This window comes from Pinus tabuliformis, chromosome X (genome assembly GCF_031772625.1).
Source record: "Pinus tabuliformis cultivar Carrire ecotype Pingquan chromosome X, CPIR1, whole genome shotgun sequence".
NCBI lineage: Eukaryota > Viridiplantae > Streptophyta > Pinopsida > Pinales > Pinaceae > Pinus > Pinus tabuliformis.
In genome coordinates this window covers 518,050,740-518,061,548 of record NC_142308.1, presented here as the reverse complement: position 1 = coordinate 518,061,548, position 10,809 = coordinate 518,050,740, and the positions used below count along the sequence as shown (strand labels likewise).

At 34.0% G+C, this 10,809-nt stretch overlaps 1 non-coding gene across 1 annotated transcript; it reads right to left on the bottom strand.

The window, feature by feature from the left end:
• Positions 1-7,837: 7,837 nt before the first annotated feature.
• On the bottom strand, positions 7,838-7,962 carry LOC149140963 (U6atac minor spliceosomal RNA). Its single transcript, XR_016265395.1, has one exon. It is a non-coding gene; the product is annotated as a U6atac minor spliceosomal RNA (small nuclear RNA).
• Positions 7,963-10,809: the final 2,847 nt, after the last annotated feature.

Here is a 10,809-nt window from a genome sequence, read left to right as displayed (position 1 = left end):
TGTTTGGGGTAGGGGGTGATATAGAGAGACAAAGAAGGATAGATGGAGGGAGATATATATATATATATATATATATATATATATATATATATATATATATATAGATGGAGGGGGGAGAGGGAAGAATATTTCTAGCACTAGATGTATTGATTTCAATGTAGATGGTGATTTCTAATCCTATTTGATTTCTTGCACTGAATGAGATAAACTAAATTAAAGGGGAGAGGAGGAATGAAGAGAGAGGAGAGGAGTGAGAGAGGGAGAGAAGGTTAAGAGAGAGAGGAGAGGAGTGAGAGAGGGGAGAGAAGGTTAAGAGAGAGAGAGGGAGACACAAATATGGAGGTGGAGAGAGGGCGAGAGAGAGAAGGCGAGAGGGAGGGAGAAAGTGACAAGGTTAGAGAGAAAAGAGAGAGAATTTGAGAGAGAGAGAGATGGGGGAGAGAAAGAGATAGAAATGAAGGGTGAGAGAGAGGAGGAGAGACGGAGGGAGAGAGAGGAGGTGAAAGGGAGGGACAAAGAGATGGATTTGGAAGGGGAGAGAGGGATGGAATAAGAAATACATAGAGAGAGAGAAGTTGAGAGAGAGAGAGAGAGAGGAAGTGACAAGGGAGAGATGTAGAGAGTGTGTGTATGTTTGGGGGTGAGATAGAGACACAAAGGAGAGATGGAGGGAGATATAGATATAGATGGACGGGGGAGAGAGAGAAGAAGATTTATTACATTAGATGCATTGATTTTAATGTACATGGTGATTTCTAATACTATTTGATTGCTTGCACTAGATGCATTGATTTCAGTGTAGATGTTAATTTTTAATGATATTTGATTGCTTGCACTAGATGCATTGGTTTCAATGTAGATGTTGATTTATAATCCCATTTGATTGCTTACAATAGATGCATTGATTTCAATGTAGATGTTTTCTATTTCTATTTGATTGCTTGCACTAGATGCATTGATTTTAGTGTAGATGGTTATTTATAATCCTATTTGATTGCTTGCACTAGATGCATTGATTTCATTGTAGACGGTCATATATAATCCTATTTGATTGCTTGCACTAGATGCACTGATTTTCAATGTAGGTGTTAATTTCTATTGATAATTGATTGCTTGCACTAGATGCATTGATTTCAGTGTAAATGTGATTTCTATTCCTATTTGATTTCTTGCACTAGATGCATTTATTTTAGTGTAGATGTTTTCTAATTCTATTTGATTGCTTGCACTAGATGCATTGATTTCAGTGTAGATGTTGATTTCCAATTATATTTGATTGCTTGCATTAGATGTATTGATAGTGTAAATGTTGATTTTTTTTATTATATTTGATTTTTTGCACTAGATGCATTGATTTCCATGTAGATATTGATTTCTAATCATATTTGATTGCTTGCATGAGATGTATTGATTTCAATGTAAATGTTTTTTCTAATCATATTTTATTTCTGGCATTAGATGCATTGATTTTAGTGTAGATGTTGGTTTTTGATTTAATTTAACTAGTTGTATAATGGTACATTGATTTTAAAGTGATTGGATTAACAATGTGATTGATTTTAGTGTAAGCACAAAAAAAGTATTGACAATGAATAAGAGAAGTTGATTGAATAAGATATTTTTAATGCTTATTATAATAATGCATTTCATTATTTCTAAATGATTATGACATTTTTTTTCCAGGATTGATTCATTCGATTGGTGAAGTAAAGCATATTGCACCTCTATCTTGCATGACCAATGCATTCCTCATTAGCACTTTTATGATGGATATTTTGGATTCCCTCTTGATAGAACACTTATTATTGCATTCATGTTGGGATTAATTACTAGATCATACCAAGTCTCCATGATTAGAAAACTTGTATTGAGAATGAGTAAAGGAAGCTAACTGGGCTACGAAAATTACATATTATTAACTATGCAAACCCAAATAAGTAAGCAAGTTGGTAAGTTACATTTATGAAAATTAGTTGCCTTAGTCCCTCCACTTCGGCTATCAAATCTAACTGCTCACCTTTCCAATAGGATATGTGAACATAATTACACCTATAACTTGGGTCAATTTGGTTAATAAAGTTATGATAGGATCCTAAGTGGAGAAATAACAATCGAAAAGGTGTACATCATATGGGATCATGGTATAATACATAAGGTATTAGGCCCAAGAGAACAAAGGATGCTTGCTACTCAACTTTACCTATCTTATGTTAGGCAAGATAGAGTGCTACACGAATCTTCAATTTACATATCAAGGTCCATTGCTCACAAAACTAGGTACATTTGTTTGACAATGCAATACATATTGGAATTATAGGTCATGGCTAGAGGTCATGGGATGATTGTAGGTAGGCTGACAAAGCTAAGTACATTTGTTTGACCATGCCATACATATTGGAATTATAGGTCATGGCTAGAGGTCATGAGATAATTGTAGGTAGGTTGACATAATACACTTCTCTTCATCTCATCCACCAAATCCTTTCTTGAATTTCCCCACTCATAGAAATAGGAATGGTACTTCCTTGGGATGGCAGAATATGTGGCATGGGAGGTCATGGAGCAACTAATTAGTCACCATGTACCTATCACAAATAGGAATATTTCTAAATAACATACCTTTTCCAATCCACCTTTGTAATAGTAATAATGAGACATAAGTACCATGGAATTTATGCTTATAAATTCAATTCTATTTATGGGGGGCATTAAAATTCGAAAGATATGTTATGATCTATAGCTTCAATTATTACAATCTAGGTTTCACACAAATTCATAAATTTTCAACTTTTTTGTTTTATTTGACATTTGTGGAAACATTAAAAGGATTTTAACTAGTTTCAGGGAACATACTAGCTCATATACATCCAGAGATCAAGCTTAGGCTTAAGTAGCATAAGCAACACCAACAAGAATATGTAATATGGAATGCTAACACAAGCCTCCTAAATTTTACGAGTGGGAAGAATTTGTATTTATTCGACAAAATGTATTAGTTGATCCATTAGAGGTCGCAATGGACAATATGCTAGTTATTCATTATTCATTATTCTATTGACCCTGAACCAATGAATGTATTAATTGACCTTGAAATAGTTTATTGGATAATTAAATTTATATATTTTACAACGTCCGAGTAAGAAAGTAGATGACAACAACACCTAGACTAGTAGAAATAGGGAAAACCACCTACCTTTAAGTAATAATAAGTATACAACTTTGAGCAATATATCATAACATAGTCATGCTTTACCTCTTCAATGCGAATATTAAATGTTGACCTTGACATCAACTAGATTTGAACATAAGTAAAACCATATCTCTTATTTTGCCTAACCTATGATTTCTTCACCATCTACGTATGCCCACTCATTTGGTGTCTTTTCTCCCCTGCACATTGCAACTGATGCCTTCACTTAGATATCTATCTCCACTTCTAATCGATTTATAGATATGCATAATTGGATAAGTGGGTCAAACTTATCAGCTCAAGCGACTCGAACTAGATTTATAACCAATAAGGCGCTGATGCAATTGAAATTGGTACTTCTTTCATTGAGCTCAAATTGATGAAACAATGCCAACCTGCTATATTATATTATGATAAATTTGTTGGGTATATTATAAGCAGTAATTTATTATGACATCATTAAGATATACACTCTAGTTATCATTAGACCCCTTCCACACATTATTAAGAGAACATATAACCACTTTTCATTCATTACTCTACAATTTTTTGTTGGATGTGAGAAAGATATTTTGCTAACTTATTTTGTGAAAGTACCTCCGAATATCTCACGAATACTACAGATGGCACCCTCAGCTTGTTCGTTCTGGTCAGAAGGGCTTTGCGTGCTATTGGATATTGTGATTTCTTGGTCGACAATATTCAAAAGAAATACTAGAAATTCATGTGCAGCCTGCTGGGCTTCACTGCAACTGAAAATCTCGTTCTTTTCCATCACCAACTCTACAAATAGTCTGAGAGAAATGTGCGTTGGTTTTCTGGAGTTCTTGTGATGGAATAAATTTGCCAATCACGTTACGAGATTATTCCTCTCATCATCACTCCCTCCATTACGCGTTATAGGGCCTGAACAACGTTGTTACAGTAATAGGCATTCCCCAAGTTGTGAAGACCAGCGTAGCCATTTTCATCGTTTGTGAAAAAAAGACCTGAAAGCACTTCAAAGCTCTCAGTGCCGAATTCAGTAGATTCATCAAAATTGTGCAAGAACCATCATAACTTTTTCTGGTTAACGAGCAACACAATATGGATGAAATACTTCTTCCGCAGCTATGATACCTTTGCGATCGATTTTCTTCGTGAATTTCCAAATCAGAAATTATAGGCAAAGGAAATTTGGAAATACTGAAGCCTGTGGATTGCCTCCCCCTGCCGACATTTCTATTTCCAATAAGAGCTCGCCACTTTCTAGATTTGGAACTTCATCCATTGCATGTAGTCATAAAACAAGAATCCTGGGACCTCCATCTTCCCACTTTGTAGTGGACGGATTAATTTATATTTTTACAAATTCAATCACTCCAAATGAAAATTTGAGTGGCGTATATAGCTATATTTTAAATAATTTGAACATAAAAAAAAGTAAGCCACTTCATTGTTTTATATATATATATATAATAAAATAAATATACATTTTGTAGTCTTGATGGAACACTTTGAGTTTAAGTTGATTGCTGATTCCTCGAATATTCGAGAATCGTATGGACATGGGCGCAGTCAAAAAATTGACCGCACCTATGTTCGTCCGATTCACGAATATTCGGGGAATCAGCAATCCCGAATATTCCGGGAATCAGCCATCGACATAAGGATGGCCGGTCGAACACAAGGTAGAGAGGCAACAATAAAATACAAAGCGACAACTTCTGCCACAACTCCTAACACAGGTTGGGAAGGCTCTGGTGGCCATGAGGGACCTATGTGATGCATGGTTCATTAATGAATTTAGTGGTTTAATCCTAGACCCTGATCACACTAGAGGGAGATGGAGATGTACTTTGTATGTCTAGATTCTATTTTTATATTGGCAAATCAAAATTTTGTTGGTGCTTATGGATAGGGAAGCAAGATCAACCAAGTATTCTTGATTGTGTGAATAAGGACTGGACATCAACATCTACGATTTAATAGGTTCAAGCCATGGCTCCTCTTGAATCAACTGATGAGTAGTATGTTCTATTTTATGTTGAAAGACTCAACTAATATGCTAGGTAGCAATACATGGTTTGATGATGATGAATTTCTATTGGTTGTTTTGAAACTCTTGCAAACTTATAAATTTTGGATTGCTTCATCAACAATCACATGGTCAGTAGACTTGGTTTCTCATTAGGTAGATTGAGATAATGTGAAATGCATAGACCAATCATGTAACATCTTTTGTTAAATAAAAAAAAAGACTAACAATTTACCTAAAAAATTCAAAATATATTCTGACAAAATGAAATTTAAAAAATAAAATTATCTCTTATATATATATATAATATTAAAATATAAATTTTACAATATCTTAATCTCAAAATTGCATAATTGATACATTAAAAAATAAACTCTATATATAGAGTTTCTTGTTATCTTTCCCACTCATATATTAATTAATACATAATGTATAATTATATTTTCAAGTTATTATGTCTAATATTTGTGTATTTTTTTTCAATAACATAACATAATAATAACTCAAAATTGCATAATTGATACATTAAAAAATAAAATATATAGAGTTTCTGGTTATCTTTCCCACTCATATATTAATTAATACATAATGTATAATTATGTTTTCAAGTTATTATGTCTAATATTTGTGTATTTTTTTTCAATAACATAACATAATAATAATAAAAATGGGTTAACATATAGAGATATCTTTAAAATCTTTAAAGTATAAGCGATTTTTTTTTAAATATAGGCTATAAGATTAAATATTGTTTTTTATATATTTTACAATGAAAAAATTATATTTAGAATTTGTCATATATATATATATATATATTGGTTAATCGGATTAGTTTATTGTTACTATTCTAATCCCCAGATGAACTAGACCTTTCTAGCACATGGACATGGGTAAGCAACAAAGGATTTGAACATAATACTTTGTACTCACATTTACTTTATATTTTCATGAATTTAGCGATAAACTCCCGCATGAAAGTTATTTAAATATTTCATTTAAATAATTGAGATATATATATATATATATATATATATATATATATATATATATATATATAAACCATTTAAGTAAACCTAAATTTGAGACAAACACACAAGATGACACATTACTCATAGTAGCTGAGATAAGAGAGGTGTGTGAGGAGGCTCTCATGGAACATGATTAAGTAAGTGTGTTTTATGAGTCTCAAAACATGTGAGCAACTTATCAATCTCAAAATGAGACTACAACTTCACAAAATTCTAGTTTATTTTGCAACATTACAAATATTCACAATCCAACTCCTAAAATTACAAGCTTGGCACTTTTTTATATGCCCATTACATGAAAAATTTGCATATAAATGACTCATTGAATCACAATAGTAACGAAACTATAACACCTTAAGAATGATAGTATGGAAAATATAAGATAAAAGGAGCAAAAATAATCCTCTTTAAGGTTCGAAATTAAACATATCAACCCTAATGAACATAGTAATGAAACATCACTAGGGTGTATATCATATGAATACCATAATGATTATATATCATTCACTGCCAAACACATTGTTTTTTGTTCTCTCCCTAAAACACATCCTTGATGTGTAAAACTTTGGAATGATGCATATATTACACTGAGAGATGAAAATTTCTCTTTCTTGGGCACGTGTGGTGATCAAAGTCTTATTATTGGAACATGAGAACTAAAAGTCTTATTTAGTGCATAATAACCTAATTTTAAACCCTGTAACAGGGTCAAGTTGTCTAGACTAATATTTTCTACTCAAAATATTATAACACCACCAATATCCACATGTAAGACAAAGATTCTATTTATAATGCAAGTGAGGATATTTACGATGCTATTCATCGCTCATTATCCAGATGAAATCATTTTTTGGCATCTATAACATTAATTTTCATTTCCAAACCTTTAATATGCACTTAAAATCCATCCCTAGAATGTAAAATATCATATTCGTGCCCATATGACATATGTAGGATAATGATTCACTTTTAATCCAAATTGGATTATCATGTGTTTTTTACTCTATCTTGGCACTTTATAGGTGGAAAAGAAGGATTTTTCATGTAGGGCACATATCAGTTGTAGGTCCCATTTTGAAAAATTAGGCTTCATAACATTTTAAAGCCATTTTGAGGCATCACATAATGTTTTGGGGGTTTAAAATATTTAAAATTTATGCATATTCCCTTGAATTTGATTTACACTCTAAGACTTTCCAAAGGTGTGAAAATTACCCCAATAATCTAAAGCTCATATATGATAGTTATTCCCCTCATAGGTTGACCTACCTTCTTGACCACCATGGTATGGGTGGATGTGATGCCAACCCTACATTATTCACATATATGGGCCTAACCACATATGGAATATTCATAAGATTCTAGAAGGTCAAAAAAATTGTCACAATTAAGGGTTAATGAAGTCAAAACCATACCCTTAGTGGCTATTTTGATGTGTTAAATACTAGGTTATTAATTACCTTGACGGTGAAGAGGGATCAACCACATGTAAGGGTGAGGGTTACCAATCTCTCTTTTGTAGGAATGGAAACTGGGTGCCAATTCCTAGACGATGAGTCAAAGGGATAAATTTTGTATTGAGGGGGCGGGGGGGAATGGTTGAACAAATTTGGGTAAGAACAACCCTATTCAGGGTATATATCCTTAACCGTGTGTGATAAAAAGGTCCAAAGACTTTCCTGTCCTTTTCAAGAGAGATGCCAAACATCTCTCCATTCTACAAACATACTTAATGTGAGTGGCACATAGTTATTATATATAATGATAATATTCTTTAAGGTAGAAATGTGAGATAAATAATCCATTTCCATTGTAACAAGAAAGGAGAGGAGTACATAGAACTGAAAGCCACCGTCACAGCCATGGATGTCATCATCATCGTTAGTCTCTATCTTGAGGAAGAGGAATAGGGTGGGGAAAACCATGTATTGTTAATATTATTAGCAAAATCAAGTTAATAAATGTAGATGATATAAGTCATACAAATTTTGTAGATTGACATATATCAACTACATTTATTAATGTGGTTGTGTTAGTTGATTGTTGTTGTGTGTGGGGAGGATGTGATTATAATTGTTGATGACTAAATATATTCAAGCTATGGTTAAGGAGGATTTATTATAGTCAACACATAATTTACTATGAATGACCATGAAACAACTTGCAGCATCCTCAGATCACAATCTCACATGAAGTTGATAAGCGTCGATGGGGATATAGGTCCAAGGGAACCTTCTCAGTTAGTGATGCCTACCATTTGGAACCTGGATATCATGGTCAACCTATGGACAAGGTTTGGATTAAGATATGGAAATAACATCTATGGCATAAAGTTTATATGTTCCTCTGGTTTTTATTACAAAAAATCCTTTAACATGAAACAACATCCAGAAGAGGAACTTTGAGGGTCCCTCATGCCACCCTTTATGTGTACCAAGAATTGAAACTGTCAATCATTTATTTAGTATTTGAATTTTTTTTGGAAGCTTATGGAATAAGCTTATAGACTTCTTCTCCAAATTTGATAGGGATCCCAATAGAATTCCAAACACGATTGACGATTAGCAGACATGAGTGTTTGATAATCTAGTTCTCAACTACACATATAACATCTCCCCTGGGTTTACCCTCTAGGTTATTTGGAAATAAAGAAATGGATATATCATAAAGCTTTGGAAATACTAATGGATTCAACTTGGAACTCATTTGTCAATAGGGTAAAAGAAACATTACTCACGTTATCTTGGTCCTCTCAAGATTGGCAGGATTCAAGTGTTGAATCATGAATTTTGCATTAGTGGTTTCCTTCCACTCCGATGGGTCTATCATCATACAAACCTCTTCCTGTTATTGTCTCCTTCATAGGCCTTTGGAATCTCACTCTACCTTCCTTTTTAAAACTAAAATTTAATGCATTTTCAAGAGACATTTGGGCCCCATGGGATTTGGAGGCATAATTAAAGATCATACAGGGATGCTCATTTTCATATATTTTGGGACAATTGGGATTAACACTAATAATGAAATGAAATTAACAAGCATAAAAATGGGCATGGAGTATGCCCAAACTTAAGGTTACAATAATCGCTTTGTGGAAGGGGACTCAAGACTCATCATCAACATGTCAATCTGAAGAATCTAAGTTGGGTCCCACATCCATAAAGTTTCTATGAGTTGGAGGTTGGAATCCCTGCTAGAATAGGTTATGCTCCTTCTCTATAATACTCCAGTTCTTCCCCACTGCACATCAAGTGAACATAAAATAGAGTGGAAGATATACTAGAAACTTATGGTTGCTTGGAATCTTCTAATCCCATGGCATTAATTTGGAATTTCATGTTTAGTTCTCCCTTGAAAGAGGCATGCTGATAGATGGTTCAAAAATAATGTCCAACCCTAGATGGGGTGAATTTTGAGGTGGGGCGGGCGAGGGGGGTTGGGGGGGGTTTCTACTACCCCATCTAGCCAATGGGTTTGGGGATGTGGCATTGTGCCCCTAACAAGCGTAATTTTGGCTTGATGGCATTAATCCTATATTCACTTGGGAAAATGAGAGGACGGGTTATTGTAAATTTTGATGGCATGGAATGTGCGAGGAGGGTGGCCATAATGATATGCTTAGTATTTTTAAATCATTGATATATATCCATGGTTTAGAACAAGAGAGCGACACTTTGTTATGTAGAGAGATAACCCCATGTAGATGTAGGGCATGAGGTTGTAACGAATTGGGGAGATAGAAGTTAGGAACAATTCAATGAGTAGAGGGCCATGCCACTTTATATTATGTTTAATAGTTAGTTGTATGCTTGGGCTCTTAACCTTGTTTGGAGAATCAAGCAAGTTCTATTTCAGGAAGGTGCAGTAATTATGGGAACTACCACATTACCTAGTTGAATTGCAGGCTTCCTAGCTCGTAGAAGCTGAAGGGGGAATTATTCCCATTTTTCTCTCCTCTCTTCAGGAACTTAAGATGGAATGCATCACTTGTTTCACCAGGTGATATCTATCTCCAATTCTAGTTCCTTTATTATGGGTGTGTTTATTTCTTTTAATATCCTATATTAATCTTGGTTTCATTTCTCTTTCTATTCTAGAGTATTGCAGAGGATGGTAGATTTTTGTATGTGATTCATATCCTAACAGTTGGGTATTTGCAAGGTCTGTGGTGGTTGAGGGGACCTTTGGCATCTAATATCCCTGCTTTCTACCCCCATGTAGAAGTTACCATGTGTATTTGTTCATGTAAATAAATGTGAAAATGTAAATATGGTTGAGCTAGAGGAGTGGACACAGATTCAGAGGTCTAAGGAGGATGGGTTTCTTGTGTTATGCATAAATCCAAACCCAAGCCACTTCATTTAATTTTACCACCTATCTCCCTGACAAACTAATGAGTTTCTAACGCAAGCATTGAAGTTGTGTATTTTCCACTTGAGTAAAGGATGAGCCCCATACTATCCTTGTTATCATGGGATGTGTTGGGAAATTCAACACACAAGAGAGGGAAAAAGGGAGTCAACAATGAGAAGAGAGGTCAAAAGAGAAATAAATCTAGAACATAAAGTAAGAAG